Genomic DNA, 20,059 nt, shown 5'->3' with positions numbered 1-20,059 from the left:
GTGAATATTCATTGCAAATGGATGAATCTACAGATGTTGCAGGACTCGCTGTATTACTAGTATTTGTTCGTTACATATTTGATATAAGTATTGAAGAAGATTTACTCATGTGCGAATATCTACAAGAAAAAACTACCAGAGAAGATATATTCAACTGTATCAATAATTATATTACAAAACAGGAAATCGGTTGGGAGAAGTGTATTGATATTTGTACAGATGGTGCTCAAGCAATGGTCGGAAAGATGAAGGGAGTTGTAACATGTATACTGCAAATAGCCACAAGAGCCACCAAAAGTCATTGTGTTTTGCATAGACAAGCACTGGTAACAAAAAGAATTCCTACATATTTAAAAACTATTTTGGATGAAGCCGTAAAAATGATCAACTATGTAAAATCTTGACCACTTCAATCCAGATTATTTAAAATTTTGTGCGACGAAATGGGTAGTGCACATAAAGCACTTTTATTACATACTGAAGTGATGGCTATCCAGAGGAAAAGCATTATTGAGGCTTTTTGAACTTCGTAGTGAGTTAATGGTCTTCTTGATGTCACATAATTTAGGACAAAATTTTATTGAATTATTAAGAAATTCTTCATGGTTGATGAGTCTTGTGTATCTGGCAGATATTTTTACAAAGTGCAATGAAATTAACTTATCATTACAAGGAAAGAATATTACAATTTTTAAGGAAGTTGCAATTCTGGATTTCTATAGTTGAGCAGAATAATTTTGATTGTTTTCCCACCTTGCATGAATTTTTGACTGAAATAAATTCAAAAGTAAATGAAGTATCTAACGTAATTTTAGAACACTTGCATGACTTGCAATCAACCCTTTTGCAATATTTTCCAAAATCTAGTGAGGACAATTCCTGGGTTCTGATTCCATTTACAGTGACAGCTAAGCCAGTAGGCTTCAGCACAAGTGACTATGAAAATCTAATTGACTTAATTAGTGACTCTGATTTAAAACAAAAATACAAGGAACTGCCAATAAATGATTTCTGGACAAATTTAACAGAAGAGTACCCCAGCATGTCAAAACTAGCTATTCTTGTTTTACTTCCTTTTACAATGACATATTTATGCGAGGCAGGATTTTCATATTATGCTGCAACCAAATCAAAGCCCAGGAACAGACTCGACGCTACACCAAATATGAGAATTCAACTTTCTAATATTGTGCCTGATATCAAAAGAATTTGTAATTCAAAGACCCAAAAACATCGGAGTCATTAAGAACTTAATTTGCAATATACGTTTTACTATTTTTATGTGTTTTGTTTTTACTAATTAATATTTGACAATAAATGATTGTTTTTTCTAAACGCTTAGATTTATTCATTTATTTTATTTATATTTACCTAACCTACAAATCCAGTACACAGGAGAAAAAGTCTGCATTCACTCGTAAGTACTTATAATAATATTAAAAATTTTTGGTGATCAGAATGGGATATGTCAATGAAAATCAGCACAAATTAATTTAATGATGGTTTAATTGATGTTTAATTAATTATTAATTAATCGATAATTAATGTATTGTATTAATTGATAATATATGTAGTGTATTAATTATTAATTAATACATTACCAAATAACCAAGTGTTCCGTGAACATTTCAGGATTTGTGAAGTGTTCCGTCATAGAAAAAGTTTGAGAAACCCTGCTATAGAGCATGAAATTGCATCTACTATCAATATAAATGAATTAATTCAAAACTTTGCCAAAGCAAAAGCTCGAAAGATTAATTTTTCATAAATTTTGTATTTAAGATGTAATAATTTTCTTGGTATACAGATATTAGGAGTAATCATATATGTATACAAATGTATTGGTTTTGATTAATAAATTGTTTTAATGTTCATAATGATATTATTTTTTTTAATATCCACATGTGTAGGTGTACATGTGCTTGTGTGAGTATGACAAAATATATATAGAGAGAGACAATGTACAGGGATGCCTAAATTTTCTTTGCCTAGGGGCATCAGATTCTCTCGGACCAGCCCTGGCCATTCATCATCTCCAGAAACAAAAAAATTCAAACAGGTGCAATTGGTTGAAAAAATGATGGTTACTGTCTTCTGGGACCAGAAAGGAATTTTTTTTGTTGAGTTTCTTCAGTGAGGAACAGCAATTAATGTTGATACATGTTGTGAAATGCTGAAGAAACTCAGATGAGCAATTCAAAACAAAAGACGAGGAATGCTGTTGTTAGTGGTCTTGCTTTTGCAGGACAACGTGCAGCTTGACACTGCAGTGCAAACTGTCCAGCAAATTCATTTTGGGTAGAAACGTTTTGACCACCCACCTTACTGACCTTGTCCCCAGTGACTACGCTCTTGTTTCCTGCATATGAAGCAGTGACTCCCATCTCAGCACTTTGAAGAAGATGAACTGAAGAGCAGTGTGACCCAGTGATTGTACTCATTGGCCACAGACTTTTTTGACACCAGTATGAAGCAGCTGTTGCCATGATAAGAAAAAATGCTTGGAAGTCAGTGGTGACTGTGCAAGAAAAAAATAAAGTATATATGTAGCTATTTTAGCATATAATAAAACTTTTTTTCTTCTGTACCAATTTTTTTTTTTTAATTGTTGACTAGATCTTATTTCATGGACTCACCTCATACTTTATAAATTTAATTTTTGATATATGTACATATAGCATCGATCAATTTTTACAATTTATTTTTTTCTTTTATATAGCATGTTATTTACTTTGGATGTTTATTTTTTATCATTTTATGTATTACTGTAACCATCATAATGGTGCAGTTTGAACCTTTGTTGTTCTTGTGCCAACAACAACAACAAATCAACCAACCCAGTCAGTCTCAGTATCTTTTAAAACTACAACAGCGCCAATTGGGATGATCTTCAGGATTACCGTGCCTGGTTTCTATGGTCTGATTGCTTCTAGTCTTCTGATCCTAGCACTTGCTCCAATCTGATAACCAGTTCTTGTTGGAATGAGTGCCTTTATTCTCCACTCAAAACCCTAAAAAAAGTCCTAGCTATGTAACAATTGTACTAAAGCAGTCCAAAAATTCAGCATACATTAAGTGGATCAAGGCAAAAACTCAGTTACTATAGTTCATAGCATCTGGAGAAGGAAAAAAAAAGGGTCAAATTTTTCCTGTGTAAGGCTGTAGGATGTAACTTCTGCCCTTTCGTGTTTGCGCCTCTCACATTCTGATGTACAATGGTTACGTCTCCTAAAGATAAGGCAGATACCAAAAATGTATGGTGTCTTGCTATCATTCTTTTCCTCTATCTCTGGTTTCGATGACCAAACCAAATCTCCTCTCTCTCTATCCCCTCTGATTGTTTATCAAAAAAACTTAGAAAAATACTTAATAGCCTTGATACTAACAAGTCTCCTTGTCTTGATGGTTTTCCTCCAGTTGTATAAAATGCTTGTGCTCAGGAACTGGCACCCATCTTATATAATTTCTGTAAGCTGCCATACTCATCTGATATCATCCTACAGCTTGGATGGTAAGCTTTTATCTAGCCTTTTCCCAAAAAGAAAGATAAGTCAACTAAACTATTGCTCTGACTTTAGTACTCGCAAATATGATGGAAAGATCATCAACAACCAACTTCACTACTTGGAGACTCACCAGTTATTTTGTGATGACCAATACAGATTCAACAGCTATCTCACATCTTCTGGTTCATCTAACTGACTTTTAGTCACATGCTATGGAAAAATTCAGAGAAACTTAAGTTGTCACTCTTGATATTTCCAAGGCATTTGATCAGGTCAAGCACTTTTTTTTTTTTACCAAGCTGTAATGTTATGATATTCCTCCTACCCTTTGTTGAGTGAATTGCCTGCTTCCTTTCCAGTATTCTTCAATCAGTGCTGGAGTACCCCAGGGCTCTGTGCTTTCATCTATACTCTTCCTCCTATAAATAAGTAATATTCTCTCTATGACATGTAGTCTTTTCATTTCCAAAACCTTGTGGTGCTCAAGTGATTCAGACTTCATGACTTCTTTAACCAGTGTCTTAAATACTGATCTCCTTGGTATTATCATGGAGGTGAGGATAACCAAGTGAGGTTTAATGTCATGAAAATGCAGTTCTGTCTAATCTGTCAGAAGTAAGAATGACCACACTTTATTCTCCTTACTTCTGATGATATTCTGCTTGCCAGCCAAGATAATTTTTTTCTTTTTGGCATGATATTCATGTTTAGCCTATCTGGGCACAAATACATCACATCCATGGCCTTTTCAGTCTCCAAAAAAAGCTTGCCATTTTTTGGAGACTGAAAATTTATATACAGTACTTTATAAATCTTAAATCTACCTGTTCTTATATTTGGGGTTATGCTACTAAAGCCTCCCTCAGAATGTCATTATATTCAAAATGGAGCTATTAGCTTAAAAGATCCCTCTCCCCCTTTTCACTGTCACCCTTTAGTCACTTTTTCCTTAAATGCCCTGTTGTTACATTGTCTTTTCTATAAGTATTTTGATGAATGCTGCTTCACTGAACTGGCCATTACTATTCCTCCATTTTCCTCTCATATACAAACACAAGCACCCGATGGTCAACATACAGTTCAGTTCCAAACTGATTAAGTTGGAAAGTTGTTCTAGTGTAATCAGTGAAAAAAATATATATGTTCAATATATTCAGCTTTACACCCATATGTTTTACTTACTAGTAACACTTAAAAAGTAAGTTTGTTATACTGCTGCTGTCAAAAAAAGAAAAAAAAGATTAGTATAATTTAGAAAGTTTTTTTGGAACTGTTCATAGATGGAATTTCTAATTGCATAATCACACCAGAATTATCTTAATAATTTCAGTATCCAATACAGTGGCTGTCTGCTTACTGTGATATCTGTGTATTACCTTGGGTGTTTTTTGGAATTAAAAAGAAAGTCATGGATTTAATCACTTAACTGAGATTTTTTGAAGAATGCAATTTTTTTATGTAATTTAAACAAGTAAAATTTAATAATTGTTTCTTGTCCACAGTTATGTACTTGGAAATAGATAAAGCACTGAACCTGCAAGATGTGATACCATAAAAGAAATATTAAATAGAAATGTGCACTCAGTGTATTTTTCCCTCATCCAGCAAATTTGGGCTCACTTTTTGCATTAGAGATTTGTTTTTGTTCCACTCAGAAAGAAAGAAGAAATTTATAGCTTTTCATTTTGGCTTGAGTGATTATAATAAGATATGTCATATGGGTAGCACTTAGCCAAAAAGAGATGTAATAATACATTCCCTAGTCATGACACCCAAGAGGTTAAACTCAACAGGATGCAGGGAGTACATGACAAACAGATAAAGGATTTTATTTTAGAAAATGTTTATAATATCATTCATCATTATTCATAGTATTTTGGTTTTACAACTTGCATTGTTGCCTTTGTTATTTAAAAAGTGTTTTACATGGTGCCAGTGCACATGAGAATAGTGGTATCAAGGCATCCTTCAAGTGTCATTCCCTAGAAGGAGGTTGGCAACCATGTCATGGAACTTTTTTCTTTCTTTTGCTGCTTTGGAACATTTATGGTAATTCAAGCCAATCCAGTCCTTAATGTTTTCAAACCACATTCTCCTGGTTGACCTCTCCCTCTTTTTCCATCCAGTTTCTCTTCTAATATTAATTTCTGAATGTCTTCATGTCTGGTTAGATATCCAAAATATTTAAGTTTTCGTTCTTTGATGATTTTCGTTAATGTTCTTTTTATTTTTGCTTTATTTAAAACATCTTCATTTTTAATTTTCTCTGTCCATGATATTTTCAACATTCTTCTGATGATCCACATTTTGAAAGCTTCTAATTTTTTCTCTGCTTATTTATTTAGAGCCCAAGTTTCACTGTTGTAGAGAACGCTTGACTAGATATAGCACTTTATTAATCATTTTCTTGTGTCTATGGTAATGTCTCTGGATGTGGGAACAGTTTTAATATCAATAAAGGATTTTCGTGTTATTTCTGTTCTTTTTATTTCTTTAAGGGAATTTCCACTGTCTAAACATTTGTCCCAAATATATAAAAGATTTAACATATTCAGTTTTCTTTTGGATTTCTGTGACTAAGTTTTGAAGATCATCTTCAGATTCATCAATAAGGACCATGTCATCTGCATACCTAAAGTTGAAGTTCCTATCCCCAGCTTTTACACCCTTCAGTTCTGCAACATCTTTAAAAACTTGTTCACTATATAAACTAGAATTACCAGGGTGGATGGTAGCAGGGGTGGTCTCTTGTTGGGAATAGGTGCTTGGGAGAAGATGGAATACATCAGGTAACACTAAATACAATGAAGTCTGGAAGGGATAATGATAGGTATAGAAACAGGGACATTTTTATGCTTTATTCTAATGCCAGGAGTGTATGGAATAAATAGATGAATGATGGTGCTGATAGCATCAGCCTGTCTGAAGATTATCTCCAATAAACTTCAGACCGAAGATGATATAATAACAGGAATAGAAGTATCAGGATACAGCATTTTTCAACAGGATAGGTAGGGAAAATGCGGTAGTGGAATATTGCTTATGATAAGTGATGACTTATGTCCTTTCGGAGTGGAGATGATGACTTTGGAGGGCGGTGATGCTAATAGTTTTGAAAGCATATGGCACAAGGTAGAGGTGGACAAAACAGGATATTTAATGGGGGTATTGCTACAAGCCAAGGAGCACAGAGAGTGAGGAGCAGGAGTTGTTTAGGCAGTTGAGCATGGCAAGTGCAAGAAGAATGATTGTTATAGGAGATTTTAACTATGGCAGTATAAATTGGGACAAGGAAAATGCATGTAGTAATAAGGGAATGGAATTTCTAGAATTCTTGAGGGACAAATGTCTTAGGCAATATGTAATAGAAGGAACATGTTCAAGAGTTTTGGATTTGGTCATAGCATCAGAAGAGCTGATTATAACTTAAATTGCATCTCTTCCCCCAGTTGGAGAGAGTGAACTGGTTTTAAAATGGAAGATGAATAGACATGCAGGAGTATCAAAGAGAAGGGAATGTATGTGGAAATATAAGCCAGGTGATTATAATAGTCTTAGATGTTAACTTGGGGCAGTTCCATGGAGGGAGGAATTGGAAGGGCTAATTTCCACAATTTCCCAAGCACTAATGATATTAGTGCTTGGGAAATCGTTAGCAGCAATAGTAAGCCGTATTCCATGAGTGAAGAAGAGGACACAGTTTGGTACAAAGTGGATGATAAACAATTTCAAACAGGATCTGCAGGTAAAAAAAGAGGTTATGGAAGAGATAAAGAGTGGAGAGCAGATGCATGAAGAATATGACTTAGACCAGGAGAGTGACTAATATGGTAAGGAAGGTGAAACTGGAATATGAGCCTAAGATCCAAAGAAAATCCTAGGGAATTTTTTAGCTATGTGGCCAGTAGGAGGAGAAATGATTATGCAAGAATGAAATTGTGGGATAAAAATGAGAATACAGTGACTGATACAGAGGACATAGTGGAGTTATTCAATGAACACTTTATTGGAGTATTTCATCCTGGAGAAATAGATTTTAAAACTAGAGGGATAGGGCAGGTTCGAGGTTTAGAGGTACAAGAGGAGAGTTTGTTTCAAATATTGAGTACTCTGGATGTAAATAAAGCTGTGGGACTGGAAGGAATTTTGCCACGGGTTTTGAGAGAATGTGCCAAAGAACTGACAGCTCCATTGACTTGTCTTTTCAATGAAAGTCTTGCTATGGGAAAGGTACCCAGGGAATGGAAGGAAGGTAAGATAGTGCCATTGCATAAGTGTGATAGCAAACTGGAAGTGTCTAATTATAGGCCAGTTTGTGTTTTATCAGGTTGTTAAGATCTCGGAGAAATTAGTGAGGGACCACATACAGCATTGGGCAGATGAGGGTAATGTTATCTGTAAGAGTCAACATGGATTTATTAAAGGGCTCTCTTGCTTTAGTGATATCATTGCCTTTCATGATAACGTGACGAGTGGTTGATGAGGGAAAAGCCTATAGTGCCATTTTTTGGGGGATTTTGCAAAGGCATTTGACAGAGTTACACATGATAAGCTGTTCTGGTTAGTCAACTGGATTAGGATTGGCTGTCTGTTAGATATCAGAGAGTTGTGTATTGTGGGGAAATATTATGGAGGCAAGGTTACAAGTGGGGTCCCACAGGACTCTCAGTACTGCAACCTGTATTGTTTAACCTATATATCAATGACAAAGTCTTTCAGTATGATTATTTTTAGAAATATGTTTTAGTTTAATTTTTAAAGTAGACAAACAGGGTTATGATCTGAACCTATATTAGCACCTGGATATGTTTTGATATTGGTTATATTATTTTTGTATCTATTATTTATCATTAGAAAATCTATTTCATTTCTTATAGAGTTACCAGGGTTTGTCCAAGTATATATAGTCTGCTTTTTAGATGTTGAAAGAAAGAAAGTATTCATTATGCATAGGTTGTTTTGAATGCAGAATTGTATCAATCTCTCACCTCTTTCATTTCTTTTGCCGAATCCAAATTTTCCAACAACTGGATTTTCTTCCCCTTCTCCAACCTTTGCATTTGCATCTCATTTGATTTAACATATTCTATAGATTTTGTAAGTTATTATAAAAATCTTCTATTTCTTCATCATTGCGAGTCGTTGCACAGTCATAAACCTGAATAATTATGATGTTAAAAGGCTCTGCAGATCATTTAATAAGTGTCATTCTTTCATTTATGGGCCACAACCCCATTACAGATTTAAAGGTGCCTTTCTTAATCATGCCTCTGTCTGCCAGAATGAACAAATGTAAAGCTATCTTTACCTGAGTTAGGTCATCTGGTTTTACCAATTCCCATCACATCAACTTTAAGTCTTTTCATTTCCTGTATAAGGTTGTCAAAATTTCCTAATTTGCATATTGTTCTCACATTCCAAGTTCTTGTTTTCAAATGAGGAATATCAGATGCCGACCTTCCTTTTCAATTTAAGTTGACATCACCATGGAATGCATTTGCAGTGCTCATTTTACTTATAGTTTCAGTGTTTTCTTCCCTGTAATTATTTACAGCTTTGGGGCATTGCAGGGGTTCCAACTTCCAAAGCACAGCTTGTAAGATATTTCTGTTTCTCCATGGTCGACTATAGGATAATAACATCGTAAGACCCTGATCTCTTCCCTGTCTGCCATAGCCAGTTAACTTGGCTCAAACAGCCAGCCGTTGATCTGTATTCAGATTCTTCTGCTGCCTGCCAGTTGTTTCACATTACCATTTATATATATATATATATGTATGTATATGAATTCTTCCAATAATGAAACAGATGCCATTGCAGTCCTAATGTCTTTGTCAGAGTCCCTTTAATCAGCCATTTTTCAAGGTTCTCTATACACCTTCACAGAGAACCCACCCCTGGGGCAGAGCCTCTCATATCTCAGTGCAGCGACCACTTTAACACTAAGGTGCATCAGTGGGAGCCAAACCCAGAGCTGATACCAAGGTTGAAGTAATGCAGAAGTTATATTTCCATATACGAGTAGCCAAAAGGTGTCATATCTTATTATTAAAATACTCAGAGTATTTTAATACTGATTAGAGATAGTTGTTGGAAGTTTTTCCACTTGGTTATACTATAAATTAAAGTTGCCAAAAAATTATATTCTTGGTTTAATCCTTTATCCAAGTGTAAGCAAACAAAGCTTGCATCTTGATATCACCTCAGGGGTCTGGCTCTGCTGATGAGACCTCAATAAAGGTCAAAACCGGTCTGGGTAGTGTGGCCTTCCCAAATGCATAGCATTATACATGTCCGTAAGGAGATGTGCTTTGCATTATGGGATACCAAGGCAAGTGATGTGAAGTCATTAGCCTCGATATACGAGTTGCCCTGTCCTGTAAATACTTCAAGTGCAAACTTTATTTGCTTGCACTTGGATAAAGGATTAAACCAAGAATATAATTTCTTGGCATCTTTAATTTATAGTATAACCAAGTGGAAAAACTTCTCCATGGACATGAATATTCACGATTGTCTCACTAATTCTGTGTCAAAAGAAGTTGCAACCATGCCACTTCTTCTACTAGCAGACTTTTCTTTCTCCCAGAACCCTATGAAGTTCAGGAGTGACTGGCTTGCAAGGGATGACAGTTAAATTTAAAAAAAAATATATATATATATATATATATATATATATCTTTGACGATAATGCAAACTGGAGATGGCAATAGTTAATAAATGTGATGTAGAGACCTTACTGAATGGTTTACATAAATTGGCAGCATTGGAATGAAAATATTATACACTGATTATTATGTTGTTGGTACCAGATTATGAGAAATTGATGAGGATAGGAATTTGGGGGTGACTGGAAAGAGTCAAAAGGAGATAAAACAATTGGATTACTGAGTGACTACTTTGCAAGGGTATATCGTCCAAGTGAGGTTACTTCTTTAATTTAACATATGTGATAGACACTAATGTAGGAAGAGAAGTGAATGAATTGGAAGTTCTTAGGATATTTCAGAATCCCAATGTAAATACAGGTGTGGGGTTAGTTGGGATATCAGCTTCGGTTTTACAGGAATGCACAAGAGGACTGGCAATGTCTCTGACTAGTTTCTTTAAGTCTGAGTTCTGGTAGAATTCTAAGGGAGTGGAAAGAGGGCAAAATAATTTTCTTGCAAAAGGAAGGTTCTGAGACTGCAGTAGAAAATTATAGACCAATTAGTGTCTCATGCATGATGGTAAAAGTACTAGAAAAATTGGTCAAAAAGAGAATTTAAGAATGGGTGGATAAAAATATGATACTGTATAAGGAGCAACATGGCTTTGTGAAGCTTTGTGATCATGCCTTGGTGACTTACTGTTTTTATATTAAGCAGAGTTGGATAAAGGAAATGGCTACATGATGATTCTGCTGAATTTTCAAAGGCATTTGATAGAATACCAAATGGAACTCTGTTATGCAAATTAGAACAAATAGAGATGGATATGACACTCATTAAGCAGATAAGCTGCTGGACATATATCAAAAAAAATATCTGAAGATATTCTGAAGAATCCTAAAACAAGAATTGGAAATTATCAAAGTAACATCCTTACTAAATGAATATAATCCAATAACAGCCCAAAAAATAATTAACCACTCTCCTACAAATCAACCCAGAGAAGAAGCAGCTTACAGGACTTGCATTTCATATATTAAAGGCATCTCTGAATGTGTGGGAAAAGTTATGAGAAAATATCAACTCATTGCTAGCTACAAACCCATCAACCAAATTCACAACTTGCTACCTTCTCCAAAAGACAAACTCTCACCAATGATGCTATCTGGCATATGCCAAGTATCATTCGCATAACTTGTCTTACTGTGGACAAACAGGAAGATCTATAGATAAACGTATCTCTGAACAGCAAGACCACATACGACTTATCAAACGTCACAAATCTGGCCTTGCACAACATGGAATCGAAAATGCTGACCACAGGATCCAGTGGCAAAATGCCAAATTACTACATAGATCCACATATAAACACGAATGGTTATATAAAGAAAGTGTTGAAGCCTTACTTCATTGACCTTATCTTAATCATGACTGTCTCGCTATTCTAAAAGTTTGGAAATTGTTATACTCAGTTGTATTCAATAATTTATCTGCTATATTTTAATTTAAGTAATTTTAGCCCAGTAGTTTTTAATCCATGAACACACAACTGTATATGTAGAAGGATTCCAATTTGAGCATGTGCACTGCTATTTTTTGAATTCAATTCCTATTGTTGTTCGTTAGTTGTACTGATGATGTCTTATGATACATAAGACGAAATAGTTACATAATAAAAAAGTTATTTATTGTGGCACATGTGTTATTCTATAGCTATGGATACCCCACAGGTTTCACTATATAAAATAAGATATCAAAATAGTATATGGAGAGGCAGAATCGAGGCAGAAAACAGGTGACTAGTGGCATGCTGCAAAGCTCAATGTTGGGATCATTGCTGTTTAATTTTACATAAATGATATAGGAAATAACCTGAAAAGAACTATTCAGTTTATTTACTGATGATGCAAAATTAGAGTAATAGTTAATCAAGGCAATGTGGAGAACTTGTCAAATGATTTAAATAAGATGTCAGTATGGGAAAAAGATAATGGTATCAGTTGAATGCGGAGAAATATAAAGTTATGCGTTTTGGGATAAATAGATTACAAGCTGTGTATTACATTGGTGGCACTGTATTCCAGAAAATAGATGAAGCTAGCGATTTAGGGATGGTGGTAGACAGAGAGTTGTTATTCCTGTTTATAAGGCCTTGATATGTCCACATCTGGATTACTGTGCTCAAGTCTGCTCTCCTGGATTTCTTAGGGATGAGGAAGTGGTGGTGAAGATTCACAGGTGAGTGACAAAGATGGTGAGTGGTCTGTGGAATGTTCCCTATGAATATTGAGACTGTGTAGATTGCAGAAGTTGGTTGATAGTAGAAAAAGAGGGGATATGATACGAACATTTAAGTTGCTTAAAGGTTTTTTTATTTAAGTTGCTTTATAGGATTGATGCAGGGGAATGTTTCAGCACTTGGCTTCAGGGGCCAGAACAAGGGGTCATGTCTGGAAGTTAAATAAAGGTGTAGTTAGTAGGAGTGTGAGGACTAGATTTTTTGCTTGGAGAGTTGTGAATGAGTGGAATAGGTTGCCAGAGTCAGTCATGAGCGCTTTATCTGTTAATTGGTTCAAGGAGAGGTATGATAGGTTGTGTGGATAGTTTAGGTCTCCCATGATGAGTCTTCTGACTCCATAGAGGTGCTCATACAATTATAATAATAATAATAATATTTCCTTTGCAAATTACAGCAAAAATGGAATGAAGTATCTACATCCCCCCCCCTTTGCCATATCATCATTAATAACTGGCTAGATGTAGCCAACACTATCTCTGAAAAGAATTTGTTATTGCAGAATTCACTGCACATAAAAATCTATGCCCAAAACCAGAATATTATGACCAAAGCAGATAAGGGTAATTCTATAGTAACCACTTGATTACTTTGAATATGATAAAAAAAAAAAAAAAAGTCCGTCATACTCACAGATCAATGTACATACCGTTACACTGATCCTGTCTGCCATAAAATGAAACAAAAGTATCAAAAGAATTGCAGTCTACTACAAACAATCAGAGTAACAAACAATCAAATAAGCTGAGCTAAGCTAACTTAGCTCATCTTAATCAGCTATACTCACAAGTTGTTAAAAACAATGTTAAAAATAAAAACAAATCTGAAGACAATTCTTGCTGTAAATTAATTAGTGAAACTGATAGCTCAACTAAACAGTGAAGAAACCAAAAATATCATAAAAGAAAAAAATAGATCCAAGAAAAATCAAAATCGGAATCACAATAATGAAAAGTATTAATAACGGAGGAGTCTTAATTGAATCCAAAGAAAAGACTGACATAGACTTGATACATAATGAAATCTCTAAGAATGCAAAGACATGTTAGTAGCCAATTCTAGTAAGAAACATTTTCCAAGGCTAATTATATACAATATCTCATCTCATCTTCCTTTTACCCTCTTTTAACTTGCACTGTCGAGGGTTTATAGGGCTGACCACCTTATATATATATAAGGTGGTCAGCCCTATGCCCCAGTGTATCCTATGTCAGTAGTGTTGAGTTCTCAAAGCCAATTTGCCTGCTTTGCGGAATGAAAAAAAAACCCAGGATAAACTTGGGAAAAAACCTGCTGTCCATGCCCAAGACCAGCTAACTTGGCTATGACTGAGGAAGATCCTTCAGCTTCTCACGTTCACCAACAGGAATCGAACCTAGGGCTCTCCTTCCCCAGGCATATGGTTGCAAAGCACACAGCCACTAGGCTAACAGTATGGACCATTATATACAATATTCCCAATGAAATTGATACAAACAATGCAGTTGACTCAACATGCATGCAGAGTGAAGAACTCTTCATTGGCAATACAAAGATGACACTGAAATTCATCATGACAAATAAAAAAACGAACAAGAGAAACTTAATTATTGAAGTCAATCCAGCGATGAGGACCAAATTGTTGAAAACCAGTGTTAAATGCTGTGGAGAATTTACGATTGCACAGACTACATAAGCATTCTGAGGTGCTTTAACTGCAATAAGTTCCACTATCAGACAAGAGACTATATGGGGGAACCATCTGTCCGTTCTGCTCTAAGGAACACAAGTTCAGCAAGTGCCTGCAAAATGAGTCTGAGATGAACTGTATAAATTGCCAAAATCATAACAAGCATTCCAAAAGCAAAAACGACTGCAAACACATGGCACTAAGCAAAAACTGCCTGACATATAACCCGTAGACAGTTCAAAATTCAAAACACAGATTATGGAAAGCAATAAAGCTAGCAGAAACAGCATTACTTCCCTGGCATTTCTTCAAATAAATCTTCACTGCTCTATCAAGGTTGTAAATAACTTAACAGAACTCACAAATAGAAAAAATAAAGAACTAGCATTAATACAAAAATCTTGCATCATCAAAACAAAATATTTGGCTTTCCAACTAATTATAAAATATTTTTCAAAGGATCAGAAAGAAAGAAAGGGCTGCAATACTTGTGGTCAACCCTGGTCAAGGCAATATTAATTTCTCAGGATGGTGAGGACTTGGTACTTATTGAAATTACATTCAGAGGAATTGAAACGTTCACTGTGAGTATTATCTAGACTATCATACTGACATAAATCACAGCCTAATTCTTGGAATGGATAGTAACACCCATATGATTTTATGGTTTAACGAGAGCACAGACAATGGAGGTAAAATCTGGAAGAGTTTTTAGCATCGAATTCCCTACACACACTAAATGCTGATTGTAATACCCCATCATTCAAAAATACCAGAGGAAGCAACTTTCCTGATCTGACAATAACAAACAATGCTATTTTACCCCAGGTTTCTGACTGGAGATGCAAGGAAGAGGAAAGTCTTGGTGGGGACAGAGTTGTAGAGCAGGTGCCTTCCCTTGATGAGTCTTTGGACTCCCTGGAGATGACAGATAATAATAACATACTCTAAGCATCAGCAGATTGGCTGCTGCATCACATCACCAAAAATCTGGAGACAATCATTTTAAGAATTTTAGTAAGATTCTATCACCACACCCATAGATGGTACTAGTTATGACTGTGAGGGTCTGCCTTTTACAGTTGATCTGTTTGCTGTCATGCTGCTTACCTGTGTGTATGTGCTGAGTATATTTCTTTGTGTCCGTGAAAATGCCTTGGTAATCAACACTAGCTTAATAATTTAATTAGCTAAATAAATTCAGTTAATTATCTTTAGATGTATGTTTTCTCAATTGAACAGCAACATGCATATTATTGTTTAAACTTTCCATGGGGAATTAGTATAGATAGGGTGGGAACAGGATAAAAACTACAGCTTAACAAATTTCTGCTAGTACCGGTACCTGATACTATCTTTATACTACATTGACGAAACTGTACTTCAGGAAATAAACCTAAAGATTTAGGGATGGTGGTAGACAGAGAATTAAAGTTTAGAGAACCTCTTGCCAAGGTTGCTCAAGTAGCTCATAAGATTACTTGGCTGTTGAAGAACACGCTAACAAGTAGAGATAAAGAAGTTATTATTCCACTTTATAAGGCCTTGATATGTCATCATCTGGATTACTGTGCTCAGGTGTAGTCTCCTGGGTTTCTTGGGGATGAGAAAGTGATGGAGAAGATTCAGAAGTGAGCGACCAAGATGGTGAGTGGGCTGTGGAATGTTCCCTATGAGGCTAGATTAAGGGTGTGTGGATTGCAGAAGGACTAAATTTTTTGGGTGAGTGGTGAATCAATGGAATGAGTTGTTTGAGTCAGTTGTGAGTGCTTTGTCTGTTAATGGGTTCAAGAAGAGGTATGATAGATTGTGTGGCTAGTTTGTGTCTTCCGCAATGAGTCTTCAGACTCGATGGAGTTGCCTGTACAATAATTATAATAGTAAAGTAAATGTGGTGGTATAAAAATGTGCCCAAGGATAGTTTTGTTTTGAAGATAAAGCCAAAATGAGCTACATACAGTGAATCACCTAACCAAATTGATACCTCTTAAGATTCTTGTCACCCCCCCCCCCCCCCCCAATGCTACAGTTGTACCAAATTACATACATACATATATAGATTTCTCTACATTAAATTTTCATGCTTGTGTCTCTGCAGAAGTTGTTTTCTATCATGTGAAGTCACTGTCAGTTCTATATTATCAGCAAAGGGATTTTACTCTTAACATTTAACCCTGCTGAGGTCATGGCTGATCTGACAGATACAAACAAATTGTTTAATATAAATATTGTTACACATATCCAGTGTATAGCATGTTAGTCATGACTAGTTGTGCATGCATATGTTACTAGTGATATTCCACACTGTTTATGTGGTCAGTTTGGTTTAACACGTGTTATGTAAAGGTGTGTGATATTTCATAGTAAATTGTATCTGAGAGATACTGCAACCCCCCAATGTCAGTATAGTGTTGGTTTAGTTTTTTTTTTTTTTTTTTTTTTTATTTACTGAAAATAAAAATTTTCATTAAATTTTTATTTTCAGTAAAAATAGCTGGAAAAATATATCGGTTGGATAATCCATCAGATGTTGAAGAAATTCAGCAATTTTGTTACTCGAGTCCAATGATGAGAATTATAGAGTGAAATGTGAAAGTGATATTTGATAGTAAATTGTATCTGAGAGATACCACGAACTTCGATGTCAGTATAGTATTGGCTTAGTTTTTTTTTTTTTCTTTGTTTCTTTGTTCAATAATATCTAGATTGTAACTGAAAATAAACCATCATGTATTATATTTGCAGTTTTTTTTTTTTTTTAAGTTTTATCGCATTTTATCACATATGTACTAGTAATGAATGTATCTCTCAGATACACGTGACCTCTGCTGCAATTTTTTTTGACTGCGACCTCCGCAGGGTTAAATTTAAATGAGTAAGGCTCACTTAAAGTTCAGAGATGTATTACCAGGTGGAGAACTGCATATAGCCGTAGGTTAGATCAAGGTTGTATTTCTGGCAGTTTGGGATTTAGGCAACCAGTTATATTCAGCATTGGTTTAAACCAGAAACAAAAGGATGGTACAGCTTGATGAAATGTTATGTTGGGAGTAGAGAGGTTGCATTGGCTGGGTTAAATGAAGCCCTATTCTCTGGAGCAAACAGTGAAAAGTTAGATACTGGAGCAGCAGAATTATCAGCGGAATAGAAGATAGGCAGTGATACATAAGAAATATGAATAGAAAAGAAGTGTAATTGTAATAACATAATTGATGTTACTGAAAAGTAGATGCAGCTGTGCTACATAATATAAGACAGGAGAAGCTATAGTTCAAACAGGATTAACTTGTTGAATGGCAGGCAGTATCATGCAGAGTGATATGGAGAAAATTTTAGAAAAGGAAATTGGACAGTGATACTTATTTGTGCCTTTGGTTTTAAGTAAGAAGTGGTGGAATTTTTCAAGCCATTGGAAAAGGCTGATAGCATTACAAGAAAAAGTTGTCCATTTGGAGATATGAACAGCAGAGAAGAATAGGAATAAATATCAGTAACATGCTGAAATGCTATGGGAAAATTTGGAGAAAATAGCAAAGTTAATAATGATGGTAAGTATCTGCTAGATTTCTGTTCAGGATATGATACCATTCATTACCGATACCATATTCCAGCATAAAGATGTGCATAAATTCACATGGAGAAAAGACATAAGAAAACAAGTCTTTGTTATGCTATTGTTGTAAGTGATATCTTCAGACTGGTTGAAGATACAAGAGTATGTACTTACATATTCTCTTCTGTCCTCTGACACATAAGGCCAAGATCAGTCATCTCCAGTTACTGCTGTCTTTTAAAACTAATTCTGCTTTGCTGCATTTCTCCAAACTATGTCTTTCTTTTTTTTCCCAGACCTCTTTTGATAAGTTAGTTTATGCTTTCCACATTTCGTTTTTAATTCCAGAATCCTTGTCAAAGCTACTATTTGAATTTCTCCTCTGTACTTGGCAAATTCATTTTCATGTATCTTTTTATTTCACTGGCAGTACTGCTTTTCTCTTTGTCTGATTATATAACTCATTTATTATATGTTATGGCCAAACAAAACAAAACACAAAAAAAATCCTTTTTTTGGAAACATAAATTTCTGTGGGAAGCTTTTGGTATTGAGACCATATTTTAAGGTAAATAACTAGTTTAATAAAAAGAAGAAATAATAACTACAAGTTTCGTAAGTCATCAGACTTACATAGCCAGGGATACTAGCAAAAAACGTTATATGCAACAAAAGACTAGAAACAATTAATTGCACATATTACATGTGATCTGTACTTGACATTTTGGTATATACAAATAAGTAACCAGAAATCTTATTTTGCAAACACTGTCCTTTGGTTGAATTGTATTTTAAATGGTATTGATGCGAACACAGATTGATAAGAAAATAACTATTTATTAACTTAAAAACTAATATTCACTCCTTTATCACATCCAGGAGTCTATGAAGTGCCCTGTTCATGTCATCAAGCCTACTATGGACAGATAGGAAGAACTGTGGACATCTGCCTCAGTGAACACAAAAAATATATCTGGTCCTTTCACTATGGCAAGTCGGGTCTGGCAGATCATGCTTTGGATACCCCGGCACACAGGATCAATCGGGAAAAAAAAAGTACTGCACAGAAGCTTCTACAAGTCAGAGAGGTTGTTCCTGGAATCAACAGAAGCCTTAAAACATACTCCAAACCTTAACAAGTATGGCTGTATAAATATGGCTGTATAAATGGGAGATCATCCTAAGACCAAATTAATAATTTTTTATTTTTATTTTATTTTATTTTTTTCAAGACTTTGGACTACTATTTTTCAAAACTTTCAAAGACTCAAAACTTTGAATTACTGTTTTTTTTTTAATTTTTAATTTAATTTTATTTTTTATAACTTAGATGGCACCTTATTAGGACTTTAGTCTTGTGTTGCATGCTGCAATTACTTATACTAGCCCCACTGTTACACCAGATTGTGGTTGTCTCTCATTTGTAATAAACTTTGTTTGTGTGCTCTGAAGATGCTGGATATAATACCAGCAAAATATTAGCTTATAAGTTAATAAATAGTTATTTTCTTATCAATCTGTGTTCGCATCAATACCGTTTAAAATACAATTCAACATGTGTGATGAACACATGAGCCTACCCACACTGTCCTTTGGTAATTTGGTTTTTGTCAGTTATTCTGTCTGTGATCTGTATAATAATATGGTCTTCACATTGTTATTGAAGATCTTCATTTTGATTCTGCTATATTTGGATGATTTCCATATTTCTTCAATCTTCTGATCAGCATTTTCTTTTGTCAGTCTTTGTGTTATATTCTTTTCATTTCCACCCTGAGTAACAACATTAGCTCTCAAGTATATAAAATTCTTAGCTTATACTATATGTTAATTTTGATTTCTTTCTGGCATTTATTGTTCAGATTAAGTGCTTTTGTTTTATTTATATTTAAGTCCAAGTTTTTCAGGTGTCATATACTGTTTTGATGGTATTAAAATTATGATATATGCATATGTTAAATCCTCCATTTCAGTATGACTTTTATTGAAAAAATAAATGTATCAGCATTTTAAAGAGTCAGGCAGTCAGCTTTAAGAAAGGAACTGTAGACCTCATACAAATATTATTCTGGGGAAAAAAAAAAAAAGATATTGAAGCGAAGAACCAAACCTTAGAGAGAGAGAGAGAGAGAGTTGTAAAATCTGCCGGAAACATTCATTCAGCCAGGAAGGCATGGAGTTGTAAAGTTTTTTTTGCTACAATAGAAAAATCTGAATTTCTCAGTGGGATTGGAAGGCTAGAATGGTAGTCCTGAAAAAGAAAAAAAAAAGCATATTGAAAGTTCCTTGCAAGTCAGCAGGTGCTGTAAAAGAATACTGACAAAAACTGTAAGGAAAGCTAATCTCAAGTGATATGGTCACTTAAACAATGGTAGAGGAAATGTT

The 20,059-nt window shown here is 34.8% G+C and overlaps 1 protein-coding gene across 1 annotated transcript in view; it reads left to right on the top strand.

The window, feature by feature from the left end:
• Abcd3 (ATP binding cassette subfamily D member Pmp70) overlaps positions 1-20,059 on the top strand; it is a 602,827-nt gene that overhangs the window by 190,943 nt on the left and 391,825 nt on the right. The gene's annotated exons all lie outside the window — the stretch shown is intronic.

The sequence above is a fragment of the Typopeltis vanoorti genome, chromosome 25, assembly GCF_054136105.1.
Source record: "Typopeltis vanoorti isolate ZY-2024b chromosome 25, IOZ_Tvanoo_1.0, whole genome shotgun sequence".
NCBI classification, from domain to species: Eukaryota; Metazoa; Arthropoda; class Arachnida; order Uropygi; family Thelyphonidae; genus Typopeltis; species Typopeltis vanoorti.
Note: the sequence above shows the minus strand (reverse complement) of the source record. Positions and strands in the feature narration are given on the sequence as shown.